Source organism: Rattus norvegicus, chromosome 1 (genome assembly GCF_036323735.1).
Source record: "Rattus norvegicus strain BN/NHsdMcwi chromosome 1, GRCr8, whole genome shotgun sequence".
Lineage (NCBI taxonomy): Eukaryota > Metazoa > Chordata > Mammalia > Rodentia > Muridae > Rattus > Rattus norvegicus.
The window spans coordinates 84,012,317-84,031,987 of record NC_086019.1 but is presented as its reverse complement, the minus strand read 5'-3'; the positions used below and the strand labels follow the sequence as shown (position 1 = coordinate 84,031,987).

The following is a 19,671-nucleotide window of genomic DNA, read 5'->3' as shown; positions in this document are numbered from 1 at the left end:
GATGCATGAATGAGTAGAGAGTCAGAGCCCTAGATTAGTTCCTGGCACAGGTGTAAGCAAGAAGGAACCTGTGCCTCTGTCTCCGCAATGTTTATGTTACCCTGGTTCCTGTGGGTGTCCCATTTTCGCTGACTTTTGAGAAATATGTTGTCTCCTCAACTGTTATCTTGAGTGTCTCAAAATTCTAGTGTTCCTGGGTGTGTCTGATGTACTTGGACTCTAGTTTCTTCCATGATCCTATGATCCTGAGCATTTCAGATGACCTGGGCATTGAGCTCCCTCTGGGTTTTTAGGAGTTTGTACAGAGCCAGCACTCCAGGTATGCTCTGGGTACAGGTTCAAAATGGATAAACTGTGCCCCTCACCAGCCAGTAAGGGAATCCTGCATCCCTGGTATCCCTACATACATATTTCTAGTATATATATATATATATATATATATATATATATATATATATATATATATATTATCACTAATATATTCCTAAATGAATGTTTATATTCCTAAATGCTTTAGTACAATCTTCTCAGTCAGTACAATGTTACTTGTATTTATAATTTAAGGCCTGGGCCTTTGTTGTTAGATAAACAATTACTATGGTGATCTTTACAACTGTTCAATCACTCTGGTTTGGGTTTTATTTTTACATTATTAATAAACTAGTTATTTGTAGTTCCAGTTTTATAAATCAAATAAAATTTAAAAGGGGAATTATAACTATAGATTTCTTCACTCATGTGTATGTTTTGTCCACATAAAAGTAATAAATATTTTTTGAAATCCGTGGATATTTCACTGATATTTGACATAGAAATTATGCCAGTTAAAAGATGAGCAATGAATACTCACCTTCACTTACATATTTCCCTTTAAGGTGATATATCTCATCAGAAATCCCAGAGATGTTCTTGTTTCTGCTTATTTTTTCTGGAGTAAGATCACCCTGGAGAAGAAACCAGACTCACTGGGAACTTACGTTGAATGTTTCCTCAAAGGAAATGGTTAGTATTCTGTAAAATATAGGAGATGGGGGAAACTCAGAGACATTTATTTCAATAATTTATTTATTTATTCATTTATATCACAATGTCCAGCACCCCTCTCTTCCCAATGCCTCCCAACATCTCCTTTTCTCCCCTCTCTGTAATCTGAGAAGGGGTAGGTGTACCTAGGCTATCTTCCCATCATTTCACATCAAATCTCTGGAGGACCAGGTACATCCTCTCACACTGAGGCCAAACAGGGTGGCCTTGTTAGGAAAACGAGTTCTACAGACAAGAAATAGATTCATGGACAAACCTGGTTCCAGTTTTTGAGGGACTTGTGTGAAGACCAACCTGCTATATATGTACAGGGCCCCTAGGTCTAGCTCATGCAACCATTTTTGGTTGGTGTTTCAGTCTCTGATAGTGCCCTAAGTTTCAAGACAGTTGACTCTTTTGGTCTTCCTCTGTAGTTCTTACTCTGTTTGGGTCCCTCACTCCTTTCTCCAACTCTCCCACAAGACTCCCAAAGCTCTATCTAATATTTTGCTGTGGATTACTACATTTGTTTTAGTCAGCTGCTAGGTGGGATTTCTCAGTGAACAGTTATTCTAGACTCTTGCCTGCAGGCATATCAGAGTATCTAATAGTGTCAGTGATTGTTTTTGCCCATGGTATATCTCAATTTGTCTAGTCATTGATTGCCATTCCTTCTGTGTCTGCAACAACACTGTTCATGCACATCTTGTAGGCAAGGCACATTTAGGGACAAAGTTTTATGAGTGGATTGCTATTTTATCCCTCTACTGGAATCCTACCTTGCTATAGGGATCAGAAATTCAGGTTCCATAACCCAACTGTTAAAAATCTCAGATAGAGTCACCCCTATTGATTAGGTTGACCTTGAACTGTCTGTATATCCAGGGATGACCTTGAATCTTGGCACTTCTCTCTGCTCCCTCTTGATTCCTGGAACTACAAATATCTACTGTATACACTATTTATTTGTTACTGTAGCTCAAACTCAAAATTACATGTGTGCCACCTAACTTTCCTATATATCTAGCCCCTTAGTATCTTGTGTAAGCTCTATTTTATCTGTACATGCAACCAGTCTTTAGGCTCCAGCTCATCATCATTTCAATTGTTTCTGTTCATATACACACGACCAAAGAAAAGGACACAGCCACAGCTTGCCCCATGACATATCATTTCAGCACCATTTGGCTTAACTTGTCTTTCCAGATCTAACTTAGATAATGACATTAGTCATCATCTGAATAAGAAATTCCACACATAGTCTCCCATATTTGATCACTTGGTTCCCAGTTGGTTGCACTTTTACAGATAGTTTATGAGGCACAGCGTTGTTGGAGGATGTATTCCATTCAAGTTGGTCTTTGAGAGGTTAAAACCTTCAGCTACTTCTGGTGTACTCCTCCACTTCCTGCTTGTAGTTGAGGCAATGAAATCCAGCATTCTGTTCCTATCGCTCTACCTGCAATAAACAATCTCTCTCTTCCTTTTTTATTATTTATTTATTTTTCTGTAGCTGAGGACAGAACCCAGGGCCTTGCGCTCGCTAGGCAAGTGCTGTACCACTGAGCTAAATCCCCAACACCTTATTACTTATTTTTATGGGATATCTTTACTTACATTTCAAATGCTATCCCTTTTCCAGAAACCCACTCCAGAAACCCGCAATCTCCCCTTGCTTCAATGAGGTTGCTCCCACACACATTCTCCCACTCCCTTGCACCTCCCTGCCTTGACATTTCTTACACTGGGGAATCAAGTCTTGACAGGACCAAGGACCTCTTCTCCCATTAATACCTGACAAGGCCATCCTCTGCTATATATGTGGCTAGTACCATAGATCCATCTGTGTATATGTATATGCGATGTATGTATATGCGATGATGGTTTAATTCCTGGAAGTTCTGTGGTTCTGGTTGATTGAGATTAATCATCTTATGGGGTTGTAAACCCCTTCAGCCCCTTCAGTCCTTTCTCTAATTCCTGCATTGTGTGCCCTTTTCTCAGTTAAATGATTCACTGTGAGCATCTGCCTCTGAATTCATGAGACAAGCTCTATCTTCCTTAAGTTGCCTTGTACATGGTGTTGTATCACAACAACAAAAATATAACATATGTTATTTCTTCCTCCTGTGGTTCTCATTTGTGTATTTTCTTAGTCATTTTTGGAATGATTTCTTATAAATCTTATACATTTTCCTGATCATCTACCATTTTGTTAAAATGCATCTTTCTAAATATTGTAAATCCTAATGTCTTATATGTCTCCAAAATATTTTCAAAATTGGGAAAGAAGATTCTTTATATTTTGTTTTTATTTAAAATTCTCCTGCAATATATTAATTATATCTAAAAAGGTTACATTATTGATATTTCCATTTATGTGTGCAGGTATTTTGATAGCAATAATAGCCCACATCATAGTTCTTACATCATTCCCTACCCTCTTCCTTGATGCTTTCTTAGTCTTTATTGTAGCCTATAGATGTTTTATTTATGGTGAGCACAAAAGGGCACTTATTCTTAGCACTTTTGCAATTACCATTGCCTACTGCAAGAAGCATCTTTCAATCAAACTTACAGTAGAGATATATAAACAAAAAACGGGCATGGCTATATAGAAATAATTTGATATTCACATCATGTCCGATTAGATGAATAAGAATGACAGCTACAACACTAGAGTCTATTTCCTCCACAAGGTGGACATTTGACCATGTAGACTAGCTGTGAACTCTTTTCAATTGCAGTCAAGAATTGGCTATTTACCCCAGAACACAATAGACATTATTGATCAGTAAGCATGTGTTGCAAGGCTGCTTGAAGTATAGGTCACAGTATCCACAGCTGAGTAATTTTTGAGGACAACTGCTGCTGTAAAATTATGTAAAATCAAAGGCTATCTTTTAAATTCACTAGATCCAGCACCACAGTGCCCCAAGATATCAGATAGATATTGTAATCTCAATCAGGATAGTGTCTACTCTACTCTGCTCCATCCCATAGCACACTGACAAAGGCCTCTCTCTGAGCCTGTCAATAATCTCTCTACCCATCTAGTTCCCAAAGAAGCCTACACCATTCCAGAAATATACATCTTAATTGCATGGCAATCCAGTGTCTCTGCTACCAGACATTCCCCAAACTCAAATCGCCAAAAGAAAGAACAGATAACACAATAATCTCTGATCCAATTGATGAGAGGTAATTGACCACCCAATCATACAAAGCCCCATACACATTCATCCCTTAAGAAAATTCAAAATAACCTGTAACATACAGAGTAGAATGTTGACATCTGCCTCCATGTTCCCTTGGCTGCTTTCTGTCTACCCGTTCCAGTATCTTCCTCTTCCCTCAAACTTTCTCCTACCCATCCTTCCTACTCATCCAATGACAGACCTCATTCTATCTTGTACATGCCTACACCTGCATAGTGACATCACACTACATTGCACCATTTTTGTCTAATTAACAAAACTTTTTCTCTCAAATATAAGCTGAGTACAACCATTATCATTTTGTAATTTAAAGCATAAAATATATCTAACACTGAGTTCAATACATTATTAGATAAACAGAACATTTAATTATCCATTGCAGCTAAAGAAAGGCTTAAAACCTATTTATATCCTGGCTACCTTGTACAGTATCTGATAACTATCTAACAAAATATGTGCTTTCAGAGTTAAATGGCCTGATAAACTATGAGATTTTAATCAGTCTTCAACCCTGTCAGAAATCTGAGTATGACAAAATACCTTAGATATAGGAAGCCTAAGATGGTTTCCAGAACTTAGAGGCCATAGAGACAAATCTCCACTAGCACAGTCCTATGTTAGTAACACGTGAGTGCAAGTCTTCAGCCTTCTTGTCCAAAATCAACTGACAGACTCTTGACATGCAGAATCCTCGAAGGGCTGATAATTTTGGCTTGGTAGAGATTATCAGTCAAGAACTATTCTGAATAAGGTGTCCCATTTTGGACAGTATAATCTGAAGATGAAACAGACAGTTTCTTCCCAGTGGTTGCCCAGACACAAAGCATTATCACACCTGGAGGATGAGATGCTCAATTTATTCATTAAAACTGCCAAATCGGAAATCCTAAGGGGAGATATGTCTCAACCAAAGATAAATAACTTTAAATCTCTTATTTTGTGGATTTCTGACATTTTTGAAAACAGTCTATCTATATAAATTAATCTGGAATGTTTTTGTTAATTATCTTATTATCTTGAAAGTATTCTAAACATACTTAGGGACATCAATTTGCTATTTGGCTCTTAATTCACATATGTAATCAATTCAGAAATTTGTACTGGCATCAATAGAAGGACTGACTTTAATACTTTTACTTTTAAACTTTTTTAACTAATAAAATATATACCAAGAAAAGATATGATTTTAGCTTTGTTACCAAATGAGATTATGATTGTACAACTCAAACAAGCCAGTTTCTCCCTGTTAAATTACAACCATTTCTAAATTCCTCATAAAACAACCTTAGAATAATCACCTTCAGCCCCGCTAAAGTCCAGAGAATTAGGGTATTAACTCTTCAACATCTTTTCAAGTTGTACGTTGGTGTTGAGATATCCTTGTTGGTAGGAGTTAGGAAGAATGAAGCAAATATTGTAGCCAGATGTGGTTCTTGACTGGATCAATGTGAAAGTCCTTGAGACCAGGAATCCAAGTAGGTACATTTTGCAAAAGATAATTCTCAAGACAAATGTTTAGAAAAGAGATATCTTTTTTTTATTCTCTTGAATCTAGTTTTTCAGGACATCTCCCTCTCTCAAATCTGATCATTATGACTCTGTGAGGTTTCCGGAGCCTAATCAGACTTTAAAAAACACAAAAACAAAACCATTTTTCCGTAATACTGTGTTTCTTAGTCTGCAAACAGGAAAGTTTGTATCTTTCACTCACTTCCAGAGTAATAATATAACCATAAAACTCAAAGTCAAGTATATTATGAAGATTAAGCATTTTTTAAAAAGGAAGTAAGCTAAAAAAAATAGTGTATGAGCTTGGTAGTCTTTTGTAATCTGTCACATTAGGAAATTAACCCAAAATTCTGTGGAGCACATGTTAAGAGAATCTGTGCTTCCTGTTCTGGTAAATGTCAAAAATAACCACAAACCCTCGCTACCTGACATCTACAAGCCATATGGCCTTTAGTGGTATAATTCATAAAACAAACTAAATACCTATAACTCCATTATCCATAATCAACTTATTAAACCAGGGTATTGCCCCTAAATATATCAATCTGTCAAGCTCTCTACCTGGAGCCTCAGATGTTTATTTAACCTTAATACCTTTGAACTGTCGACCTACAGCCTGCCAGCCCAGCCTGTTTCTGTTTCTTTGCTTAAATTCCTGAGCTTGAGATATCACATGATTCAACATGGTGCTGGCCCCCTCTTATGTAGAAAACAAAACTTTCTCTCAACTCTTAAGATTACTAGTGGATTCTCATCTAGCAGGTTTGTTCGCCATCTTGCACTCTCTTCCAGAGTAATAATATAAACACTGGGTGCCATCAGCTGCTGTAAGAATTAAAAAATAAAATGCTGCCTTTACCCCAGCTAGATCCAGCACCACGGTGTCCCTAGATATCTGATAGATATGTTAATCTCAGTCAGCAAAGCAAACGTCTTTGTCTTTCCTGCTCTGCTCCATCCCATTAAACACTGCTGAAGACCTCTCTCTGAGCCTGTCAACAGTCTATCTATCCGTCTAGTTCCAAAGGCAATCTTCACCATGCTAGAAATATATATCCCAACTCTGTGACAGCCCAGTGTCTCTGCTGCCTGACATTCTCCCAAACCCATATCACCACAATAAAGAATATATAACACAATAATCTCTGATCCAATTGATGACATATATTTGCTCCCCCAAAACATACAAAGCCCCATACCCATTCATTCCTTAAGAAAATTCATAACAACTTGTAACGTACTGAGTAGAATCTTAACATCTCCCTCTATGTTCTCGTGGCTGCTTCTCTGCTTTCCCTTTCCAATCTCCTCTTCTTCCCTCAAACTTTGTTCCCATACATTTTTCCTTCTCATCCAATGACAGGCCTCATTCTATCTTTTACCTGCCTTCACTTGCATAATGACATCATCCCACAGACAATCACCTAATATCAGCCTACCTACTATTGTGAGGACTACTTGACAGGATGCCCTAATCCAATCTACTCCCAGCTTTCTTTCTCTTTTTTATTGACTATTTTTAATTTACATTTCAAATGTTATACACATTCCGGTTTGCTGGCCATAAGCCCCAATTCCATCCCTGTCCCCCTCTAGGAGGGTTTTCCCCTTCCCTAACCACCCCAATTCAAACCCATCTGACATTCTTCTGCACTGGGGGGTCCAACAGGACCAAGTGTCTCTCCTCTGATTATTGCCCAACAATACCATCTTCTGTTACATATGCAGCTGGAGTGATGGGTCTGAAAATGTGTCTTCTATGGGTAGTGGTTTAGTCTCTCGGAGCTCTGCTTGGTTGGTATTGTTGTTCTTATGGGGTTGCAATCCCTTTCAGCTACTTCAATTCTCTCTCTAATATTGCCAAAGGGGAACCAGTTCTCAGTCCAACGGTCTGCTGCTAGCATTCATCTCTTTATTTGACATGCTCTGGCTGAGCCTCTACAGAGACAGCAATATCAGGCTCCTGTAAGCATGCATTTCTTGATTTCAGTTTTGGTGACTGTATATAATTGGGCTGTATGTCTAGGTGGGCCAGGCTATGAATATCCATTCCTACAGACTCTGCTGCATACTTTTTCTCCATATCCACTCCTATGAATATTTTTTGCTCCATCTTTTAAAAAGGACAGAATCATCCACTTTCCTGATCCTTGTTCTGGAGGTTCCTGTAGTCTGTGGTTGTATCCTGGGTAATTCGAACTGTTGGGCTAATATCCACTTATCAGTGAGGGCATAGCATGTGTGTATTTTGTGATTGGGTTTCCTCACTCAGTATGATATTGCCCAGTTCCATCCATTTGCTTATCAATTTTATAAAGTAATATTCTTTGACAGCTGAATAGTATTCCATTTTGTAGATGGACTACATTTTCTGTGCCCATTAATCTATTGATGGACATCTGGGTTCTTTCGAGCTTCTGGCGATAATAAATAAGGCAGTATGAATGTAGTGAAGCTGTGTCCCTGTTGTAGGTAAGAGCAACATTTAGGTATGTGTCCAGGAGAGATATACCTGCGTCCCCAGGTAGTGCAATGTCCAATATCCTGAGGAACCTCCAGACTGATTTCCAGAGTGGTTGTATCAGTTTGCAATCCCAGCAACAATTGGGGAGTGTTCCTCTTTCTCTGTATCCTTGCCAGCATCTGTTGTTACGTGAGTTCATGATCTTAGCCATTATGACTGGTGTGAGGTGAAATCTCAGGGTTGTTTTGATTTGCATTTCTCTGATGAATAAGGATTTTGAATGTTTCTTTAGGCACTTCTCAACTATTCACTATTCCTCAACTGATAATTCATTGTTTAGCTCTGTATCCCATTTTAGTAGGGTTATTTGGCTCTTTGGAGTTTAACTTCTTGAGTTTTTTGTATATTTTGTCTAATAGTCCTCTATTGGATGTAGGATTGGTAAAGAACTTTTCGCAATCTGATGGTTGCTGCTTTCTTTTAATGATAGTTTCCTTTGCCTTATAGAAGCTTTTCAGTTTTATAATGTCCCATTTGTTGATTCTTGATCTGGGAACATAAGTCATCTTTGTTTTGTTCAGGAAATTTTCCTCAGTGCCCAAGCATTCAAGGCTCTGCACCCTTTTTTCTTCTATTAGTTTAAGTGTATCTTGTTTTATCTAGAAGTCCTTGATCCACTTGCAGTTAAGATTTTTACAAGGTGAAAAGTGTGGTTAGATTGACATTTTTCTACATTCTGACCTCCACTTGACCCAGCACCATTTGTTGACAATGCTATCTTTTTTTCCCCCACTGGATGCTTTTAGCTTTTTGTCAAAGAGCAAGTGACTATAGGTGAGGGTCTTCATTTCTATTCCACTGATTTACCTGCATGTTTCTGTAGTAATACGTACACTTTTTATCACTATTGCTCTGTAATACTGCTTGAGGTCAGGGATGGCGATTCCCCCAGAAGTTTTTTATTGTTTAGTTAATTTTTTGCTATCCTGGGTCTTTTGATATTCCAAATGAAGTTGCAAATTGCTCTTTCTAACTGTATGAAGAATTGAGTATAAATTTTGATTGGAATTGCATTCAATCTGTTGATTGATTTTGGCAAGTGACCATTTTTAATATATTAATTCTGCCAATCTATGAACATGGGAGATCTTTCCATTTTCTGAGATCTTCTTCAATTTATTTCTTTGTAGACTTGAAGTTCTTGTCATACAGATTTTTCACTGGTTTGTTAAGAGTCACACATATGTATTTTATGTTATTTGTGATTATTGTAAAGGGTGTCATTTCCCTAATTATTTCTAAGCCTATTTATCTTTTAAGTAGAGGAAGGCTACTGATTTGTTTGTGTTAATTTTATACCCAACCACTTGCTGAATCTTTTTTTCCTGCTTAGTAGTTCTCTGGTGGAACTTATGAGATCACTTAACTGTACTATCATGTCATCTGCAAATAGTGATATTTTGACAGTTTACTTTCTAATTCGTATCCCTTTGCCCTCCTATGTTTTCTGATTGCTCTGGCTAGGACTTCGTGTATGATATTGAATACTTAGGGAGAGAGTGGGGAGTGTTATCTAGTCCCTAACTTTAGTGGGATTGCTTCAAGTTTCTCTTCATTTTGTTTAATGTTGGCTACTGGTTTAATGTACATTGCTTTTACTATGTATTCTTATAGGCCTTGAATTCCTGATCTTTCCAGGACTTTTATCATGAAGGTGTGTTGTTGAATTTTGTCAAATGCTTTCTCAGCAACTCGTAAAATGAACATGCATTTATTTCTTTGAATTTTTTACATAGCTGGGTTTGTGGATACATTTCTGTATATTGAAGAATTCCTGCATCCTTGGGATGAAGCCTACTTGATCATGATGTAAGATTGTTTTGATGGGTTCTTGGATGCGAGTTGTGAGAATTTTGAGTATTTTTTGTCAAAATTCATAGGGAAAATTGGTCTGAATTTCTCTTTTTTTTTGTTGAGTCTTTGTGTGGTGTAGGTACAAGTGTAATTGTGACTTCATAGAACCAATTGTGTAGTGCTCCTTGTGTTTTTATTGTGTGGAATAGTTTGGACAGTGTTGTATTTTGTCTTCTTTGGAAATGTGGTAGATTTCTTCATTAAACTCATCTGGTCATGGGCTCTCTTTGGGAAATTTTAATAATTGCTTCTATACCTTTAGGTGATATGGGATTGTTTAGATGGTTTATCTGATCCTGATCTAACTTTGGTACCTGATATTTGTCCAGAAAATTCATTTCATCTAGATTTCCCAGTTCTGTTCATTATAGACGTTTTTAGTAGGATCTGATGATTTTTTGAATTTCCTCAAATTCTCTTGTGTTGTCTCCCTTTTCATTTCTGATTTTATTAAGTTGGATACCCTTTTTTATCCTCTGGTTATTCTAGCTAAAGGCTTTTCTATGCTGTTGATTTTCTCCAAGAAGCAGCTCCTGCTTTTAGTGATTTTTTTATACTTCTTTTTTTTTCTACTTGGTTGATTTCAGCCCTGAATTTGATTATTTCCTACCTTCTACTCCTATTGGCTGTATTTTCCTCCTCTGTTTAAGAGGTTTTAGTTGGGGGGTTGGGGATTTAGCTCAGTGGTAGAGCGCTTGCCTAGCAAGCACAAGGCCCTGGGTTCGGTCCCCAGCTCCGAAAAAAAGAAAAAAAAAAGAGTTTTAGTTGTGTGCCCACGCTGCTAATGTATGCTCTCTCTAGTTTCTTTTTGGAAGCACTCAGATATGAGTTTTCCTCTTAGCACTGCTTTCCTTGTGTCCTATAAGTTTGGATATCTTGTACCTTCAGTCTCATTAAATTCTAAAATGTCTTTAATTTTTTTTATTTCTTCCTTGACCAAGTTATCACTGAGTAGAACGTAGTCCAACTTCCATGAATATGTGAGCTTTCTGTAGTTATATTTGTCTGTCTTGATCTGAAGGATGCATGGGATTATTTAAATCTATTTGTATCTGTTTAGTCCTATTTTTGACGAATTATAGAGTCAATGTTTGAGAAGGTATTATAAGGTGCTGAGAGGAAATAATATTGTTTGGTTTTAGGATGAAATATTCTATAAATATCTGTTAAATCCATTTGGTTCATAATTTCTATTATATTGACTGTGTCTGTGTTTATTTTCTCTTTCTATGGTCTGTCCATTGATGAGAGTGGGACATTGAATTCTCCTACTATTATTGTTTGAGGTGCAATGTGTGTTTGAGATTTATTAAACTTTCTTTCATGAATGAATTTGTCCTTGCATTTGAAGTATAATTATTCAGGATTGAGAGTTCATCTTGGTGGATTTTTCCTCTGATGAATATGAAGTGTCTTTCCTCATATTTTTTGCTAACATTTAGTTAAAAGTTGTTTTTACTCTATATTAGAATGTCTACCCCAACTTTTGTCTTAGGACCATTTGCTGGGAAATTTGTTTTCCAGCCTTTTACTTTGAGGTAGTGCCTGCCTTTCTTTTTTTTTTTTTTTCTTTTTTTTTTTTTTCAGAGCTGGGGACCGAACCCAGGGTCTTGCGCTTCCTAGGCAAGCACTCTACCACTGAGCTAAATCCCCAACCCCAGTGCCTGCCTTTCTAACTAAGGTGTGTTTACTGCATGCAGCAAAATTCTGGGTCCTTTTAATGTATACAGTCTCTTAGTCTATGTTTTTTAATTAGGGAATTCAGTCCATTGATGTTAAGAGTTATTAAGTAATAATGATTGCTATTTTCTGGGGGTTTTGGGGTTTTTTTGTTTTTTTTTTTTGTTGTTGTTGTCCTTCTTTTAGGTGGAATTATGTTTGTCTCTCTCTCTTCTTTTGGATTCTTAGTAAGGAGATTATTTTCTTGTTTTTTCTAAGGTGTAGTTTCCTTCCTTATGTTGGAGTTTTCTATCTATTATCCTTTGTAGGGCTGAATTTGTAGAAAGATTTTGTAGAAACAATGATTTTACGAAATTCATAGGCAAATGGATGGAACTGGAAAATATCATCGTGAGTGAGGTAACCCAATCACAAAAAAACACACATGGTATGCACTCATTGCTAAGTGGCTATTAGCCTAAATGCTTGAATTACCCTAGATGCACAGAACACATGAAACTCAAGAGGATGACCACAATATGAATGCTTCACTCCTTCTTTAAAAGGGGAACAAGAATACCCTTTGCAGGGAATAGGGAGGCAAAGTTTAGAACAGAGGCAGAAGGAACACCTATTCAGAGCCTTCCCCACATGTGGCCTATACGTATATAGCCACCAAACTAGATAAGATGAATGAAGCAAAGAAGTGCAGGCCAACAGGAACCGGATGTAGATCACACCTGAGAGACACACCCAGAATACAGCAAATACATAGGAAAATGCCAGCAGCAAACCACTGAACTGAGAATGGGGCCCCCGTTGAAGGAATCAGAGAAAGAACTTGAAGAGCTTGAAGGGGCTTGAAACCCTATATGAACAAGAATGCCAACCAACCAGAGCTTCCAGGGACTAAGCCACTACCCAAAGACTATACATGGACTGACCCTGGGCTCCAACCTCATAGGTAGCAATGAATAGCCTAGTAAGAGCACGAGTGGAAGGGGAAGCTCTTGGCCCTGCCAAGACTGAACCCCCAGTGAACATGATTGTTGGGGGGAGGGTGGTAATGGGGGGAGGATGGGGAAGGGAACACCCATAAAGAAGGGGATGGTGTGGGGTTAGGGGGATGTTGGCCCGGAAACCAGGAAAGGGAATAGCAATCGAAATGTAAATAAGAAATATTCAAGTTAGTAAAGATTAAGAAAACGTAATAATGATTGCTATGTTCTGGGTTTTTTTGTTGCTGTTTTTTTAGGTGGAATTATATTTGTGTGTTTCTCTTCTTTTGGATTCTTTGTAAGGTGATTACTTTCTTGTTTTTTCTATGGTGTAGTTTCCTTCCTTATGTTGGAGTTTTCTACTATTCTTTGTAGGGCTGAATTTGTAGAAAGATTTTGGAGAAATTTGCTTTTGTCATGGATTATCTTGTTTTTTCCATTTATGCTAATTCAGAATTTTGCTGGCTATACTAGTCTTGGCTGGCATTTGTGTTCTCATAGAGTCTGTATGATTTCTGCCTTATGATCTTCTGAATTTTATAGTCTCTGGTGAGAAGTATGGTATCAGTGTGTTAGGTCTGCCTTTATACATGACTTGACATTTTTCCCGCACTGCTTTTAATATTCTTTGTTTTGTGCCTTTGGTGTTTTAATTATTTTGTGACCTAATAATTATTTTGAAGACCTAATAACAACAGTTCTGGTCCAATCTATTCTGAGTTCTGTGGGCTTCTTGTATGTTAATGGGAACCTCTTTCTTTAGGTTAGGGAAGTTTTCTTCTATAATTTTGTTGAAGATATTTACTAGGTCTTTATGTGGGAATCTTTCCTCTCTTCTATAGCTATTATCCCCAGGTTTAATCTTTTCACTGTGTTATGAATTTCCTGGATGCTTTTGGTTAGAAGCCTTTTGCATTTATATTATCTTTGATGATTGTGTCAAAGTTTTAAATGGTGATTCTGCCCCTGAGAATTTCTCATAAATGTCTTGTATTCTGTTGGTGATGCTTGCACTTATGTCTCCTGATCTCTTTCCTGGGTTTTCTATCTCCAGAGTTGTCTTCCTTTGTGCTTTCTTTATTGTTTCACTTTATCCATTTTTAAATCCTGGATGGTTTTCTTCAATCCTTCTGTTTGGTTGTGTTTTCCTGTAATTCTTTAAGGGATTTTTGTTTCCTCTTTAAGGTCTTCTACTTATTTACCTGTATTGTCGTATATTTCTTTAAGGGACTTATTAATGTTCTTCTTAAAGTCCTCTATCAGCATCATGAGATGTGATTTTAAATAGAAATCTTTCTTTGAAGGTGTGTTGGGATATCCAATATTTTCTTTGGTGAGAGTACTGGCCTCTGATGATGCCAAGTAGTCTTGGTTGCTGTTGTTTTACTTCCTGTACTTGTCTCTCTCCATCAGTTTGTCTCTGGTGTTAGCTTGTTTTGTTGTCTCTGACAGCAGCTTGACCCTCCTGTAGGCCTGTGTTTCAGCAGTCATGTAGACAGGTTTTCCTTCAACTGGGAGCAGAGAGCTGCTCCTGTAGTTATGTGACCTGAAGCCTCCAGGCAGGTTGCAGAGTGCAGAAGAGTTGTTCTTATCTCTTCTCTCAGGTGTGTAGGAGTTGCTGGTGATTGACTTCCACCTCTTGGCATAGGCAGAAACCTTAAGGTTCCTGGTCCTGACTGCTAGTACGATCCTGTGACCAGAATTCACAGAGGGAACTAGGCCATCCCTCTTGGGTTAGGGATGTGAGCAGAAGTGGCAGTGTCCCCTGAAGTATCATGATTGTCTGCACTTCTGCGAGTCCAGCTCTTTCTCCCATGGGATTTGATTGCAGGAGGCTACTGGAACTGGTCCAGGTCAGTTTCAGGCACAGGCAGAAATAACCAGCAGGTTCCTGCTGCCGACTGCTCCTATATTCCTGTATCCAGAGACCATTAGACATGTAACCCTTGGGCTAGGAATGTGAACAGTAGTGGAGGTCTCTCCTGAGGTCTCTTGATTTTCCACATTTCTGAGGGTCCAACTCTCTCTTCCATGGTATTTTGGTGCAAGGGACCTGTAGGACTCATTCAGTTCAGTTCTGGGCACAGGCAGAATCCATCAGGTCTTCCCAGTTTGCTTTCTTTATCTCCTGACTAGGATATAAGTATGTCTTTAGTAATGGATATTACAAACTAATTTTGTGGGCCTGACAAAAATGAAAATTGCCTTTATTATTTGGATACTCAGGCATTTTCAGGCAATTACTCCTAGGGAGATTTCCCAACACTAGCAATAAAGTTTTCATTTACCAACCTATTACTTCTACAAGCAGCATTTTCTACCTATGAAAGGTGCCTTGACTAATATATTAATGAGCTTACAAAATAATGAGTTTCCATAATGCATCTTCATATATTCTTGGTTTTGATTAATTATCCTTCATCTTACTACCCTATATTTCATATACCATCTCATTCTCATATTCATTCCATCCACCTCCATATTATAAGTATTTTTGAATATCTCTTTCCTTGAGTATCTTTTTCTTGTTCTACTTCTAATGGCACTTTTCTAGATTTCTGTCCTTTATATGCACTTCAGGTTAAACACACTAATTATATATCTAGGTTGCTCATATGACAGAGAATATATACTGTTAGTCTATCTGTGCCTGGGTTACTTCATTATGTATATTTTCATTTACTTTTACTTTCCTAAGAAGCTCATTGTTTTATTTATATAGATGAATTTAATTTTATTATGTTTACACATCACAATTTCATTATCTATTTTTTAGTTGATGGGCACATAGGCTCAACATGTTTCCAAGCTACTGTGAGTTGAGTTGAAATTAGCACAGATTTTCAACTACTTGTTACTAGTAAATACCTAGGTGTGTAGGAGTATACACCTAGCTACATAGTAACATACACCCATGAATATAGTCTAATACACCTAAGTATATAATAATGTACATTTAACTATATAGTAGTATACACCTAAGTATATAGTGGTATATATCTAAGTAAGTAGTATATACCTAAGTACATAGTAATATACACCAAGATATAGTACTATAAACCTAAGTAGTTTGTGTATATACTTAATATTTTATAATTGGGTCCAATAAAATATATTTTCAGGGTTTATGAGTAAAATACCCAGTGATTTCAATAGTTACTCTGTGACTATGTACTCCCACCAGTTTTTCCCCATATTTTTATTACAATTTTAAAAATAATATTATAAAATTTATTAAATTTTTCATAAAGTAACTTTAAATAAATAAGTAAAATATACCAAAATTAATGATATCCAAAATCTATAAAAACGAATATATATATATATATATATATATATATATATATTCAAAAACACTCTGTGAAGCCTCACAATATATGTTACACTGTATTTTTCTTTGATTGGAATTTTTATTGGATATTTTATGTACTTAAATATCAAATGTTATCCCCTTTTATGGTTCCCCCCTCTATCATCCCCTGACACCATGCTTCTGTGAGGATGCTTGCCCTCCTACCAACCCACTCTCAGCTCATCACCCTGGCATTCTCACACACTGGGGAAATGAGCCTTCACACGACCAAGGGATTCTCCACCTATTGGTGCTGGACAATGAGATCCTCTGTACATATGCGTCTGGAGTCATGGGTCCCTACATGTGTATTCTTTTGTTGGTGGTCTTAGTCCCTGTGAGCTCTGGGGGTTCTGAATGGTTGATATTGTTGTTTGTCTTATGGGCTTACAAATTCATTCAGCTACTTCATTCCTTTTTCCAAATCCTCCATTGGGGTTCCTGTGTTCAGTCTGAAGATTAGCTGCAAGCATCCTCGCCTGTGTCAGTGAGGCTCTAGAAGAGCCTCTCAGAAGACATTCATATCTGGCTCCTGTCAGCAAGTACTTCTTGGCATCAGAAATAGTGACTGGGTTTGTAGCTATAGATGGGATGTATCCCCAGGTGGGGAAATCTCTCGATGGCCTTTCTTTCATTCTCTCCTCCAGTATTTTTCCATGTATTTCCCACTGTATTTTGTACTGTCTACAAAGGAGAACAAAAGCATCCATATTTTGGTCTTCCTTCTTCTTGAACTTCATGTGTTGTGAATTTTCTGTATCCATTCCTCTGTTGAAGGACATCTGGATTCTTTTCAGTTTCTGTCTATTATAAAAAATGTTGCTATGAACATAGTGGAGCATGTGGACTTCTTAAATGTTGGAGCTTCTTTTGGGTATATGCCCAGGAGTGGTATAGCTGTGATCAGTAGCATTATGTTCAATTTTCAGAGGAACCTCAAAACTGATTGCCAGAGTAGTTGTACCAGGTTTCAATCCCAGCAACAATGGAGGATTGTTCCCCATTCTCCACAACCTTGGCAGCATCTGCATTCTGACTGGTGTGAGGTAGAATATAAGGGGTTTTTACTTGCATAACCCTGTTGACTAAGGATATTGAAAATTTTTTTAGGTGCTTCATGGTTATTTCACATATCTCAGTTAAGAACTGTCTCTTTAGCTTTGTAGCCAATTTTTAAATAGGTTTATTTGGTTTGTGTCTAACTTCTTGAGTTCCTTGTATATATTGGATCTTAGCCCTCTAATGGATATAGGCTTGGTAAGATCTTTTCTTAATCTGTTGGTTGTCATTCTGTCATCTGTCTTCCATAAGTTTTGCAATTTTATGAAGTCCTATTTGTTGGTTCTTAATCTTAAATCATAAGTCATTGGTGTTCTATTCAGGAAAATTTCTCCTGTGCCCATATGTTCAAGTCTCTTCCTCAATTTCTGTTCTATTAGTTACAATGTATTTGGTTTTATTTGGTGGTCCTTGACTCAGTTGTACTTGAGCATTGTACAGAATAAAGAATGGATTGATTTGCATTCTTGTGTATGCTGACTTCCAATTAAACCAGCACCATTCGTTGAAAATGCTGTCTTTTTCTCTACTTGATGGTATTAGCTCCTTTTTCAAAGATCAAGTGGCCATAGGTATGTGGGTTTATTTCTGGGTCTTCAATTCTATTCCATTGATCTACTTGCCTGTCTGTGAACCAAAACAATGGATTTTATATCATGATTGCTCTGTAATACAGTCGGAAGTCAAGGATGGTGATTAACCTAAAAGTTGTTTTATGGTCAAAAATAGATTTTTTTGTATCTAAGGTTTTTTGTTATTCAAAGTGAATTTGAAAATTGCTCTAACTCTTTGAATAATTGAGTTGGAATTTTGATGGAGATTGCACTGAGTGGGTAGATTGCTTTCAGCAGGATTGCAGTTTTCAGTATATTCATCCTGTCAATCCATGAGCATGAATATCTTTCCATCTTCTGATATCATCTTCAATTCTTTTTCTTCAGAGTCTTGGAGTTTTTGTCATAGAAATCTTTCTCTTGCTTGATTAGAATCACACCATGGCATCTACATTATTTGTGGCTATTTTGAAGGGTGTCACTCCTTTAATTTCTTTCTCAACCTATTTGTCATTTGAGTAGAGAAAAGCTACTGGGTTTTTTTTTTAGTTATTTTTATATCCAGTCAGATTGCTGAAATTGTTTATTATGTTTAGAAATTCTCAGGGAGAATTTTGTGGTAACTTAAGTATATTGTCATATGAACTACAAATAGTGATATTTTGAATTCTTTCTTTCCAATTTGTATTTCTTTGATCTCTTTTGTGTTATCTAATGGCTCTAACTAAGATTTCATGTACTATACTAAATGGTAGGGAAAGAGTAGACAGCTTTGTATAGTCCCTGATTTTAGTGGGATTGTTTCAATGTTTCCTCCATTTAGTTTGATGTTGGCTCCGGGCTTGTATATATTGCTTTTAGTATGTTTCCATGTGGGCCTTGAAGTTCTGATCTTTCCATGACCTTTATTATGAAGGGGTGTTGAATTTTAACGAATGATTTGTTAGCCTCAATTGAGATGATCATGTGTGTTTTTTTTTTTACTTTGAGTTTCTTCACATAGTGGATTACACTGATGGATTTCTGTATATTGAAGCATTCTTGCATCCCTGAGATGAAGCCTCCTTGATCATCATGAATAATTGTTTTGATGTGTTTTGGATTTCATTTGTTTAAATATAATTGAATATTTTTGCAACAATATTATAAAGGGAAATTGGTCTCAAGTTCTCTTTTTTTTGTTGGGTTTTTGTGTGGTTAGGTATGAGCATAATTATGGTTTTATAGAACAAATTGAATAGTGTTCCTTCTGTTCCTGTTTTTTTGGAATATTTATAAGATTGTTGGTAGTAGTTCTTCTTTGAAGGTCTAATAGAATTCTGCATTAAATCCATCTGGTCCTAGGTGGTTTTCTGCTTGGGAGAATTTTCATTAGAGCTTCTCTTCCTTCAGGGGTTTTGGAACTTCTCAGATGGTTTATCTGATCCTGATTTAACTTTGGTACCTGGTATCTGTCTAGAAAATTGTTCATTTGATCCACAGTTTCCAGTTTTGTTGAATATAGCCTTTTGTAATAGGATCTGATAATTGTTTGTATTTCCACAGTTTCTTTTGCTTTGTCTCCAATTCAATTTCTGACTTTCTTAATTTCTATAGTGTCTCTCTGCCCTCTGGTTAGTTTGGCTAACAGTTTATCTATCTTGTTGATTTTCTCAAAGAACCACCACCTGATTGTGTTGACTCTTTGAGTATTTCTTTTTGTTTCTACTTGATTGATTTCTGCTCTTAGTTGGATTATTTCATGGCCTCTATTCCTTTTGAGTGTATTAGCTTATTTTTGTTTTAGAGCTGTCAGGTGTGCAGTCAAGCTGTTAGTGTATGTACTTTCCAGTTTCATTTTGGAGGTTCATAGAACTCTGAGTTTTCTGCTTACCACTGCTTTCATGGTGTCTGATAAATTGTAATATGTTGTGCCTTCATT

General features: G+C 36.9%; 1 pseudogene; it reads left to right on the top strand.

Moving 5' to 3' along the window:
- The window catches only part of Sult2a1-ps1 (sulfotransferase family 2A member 1, pseudogene 1), a 128,264-nt pseudogene that overhangs the window by 7,540 nt on the left and 101,053 nt on the right, over nucleotides 1-19,671 (top strand).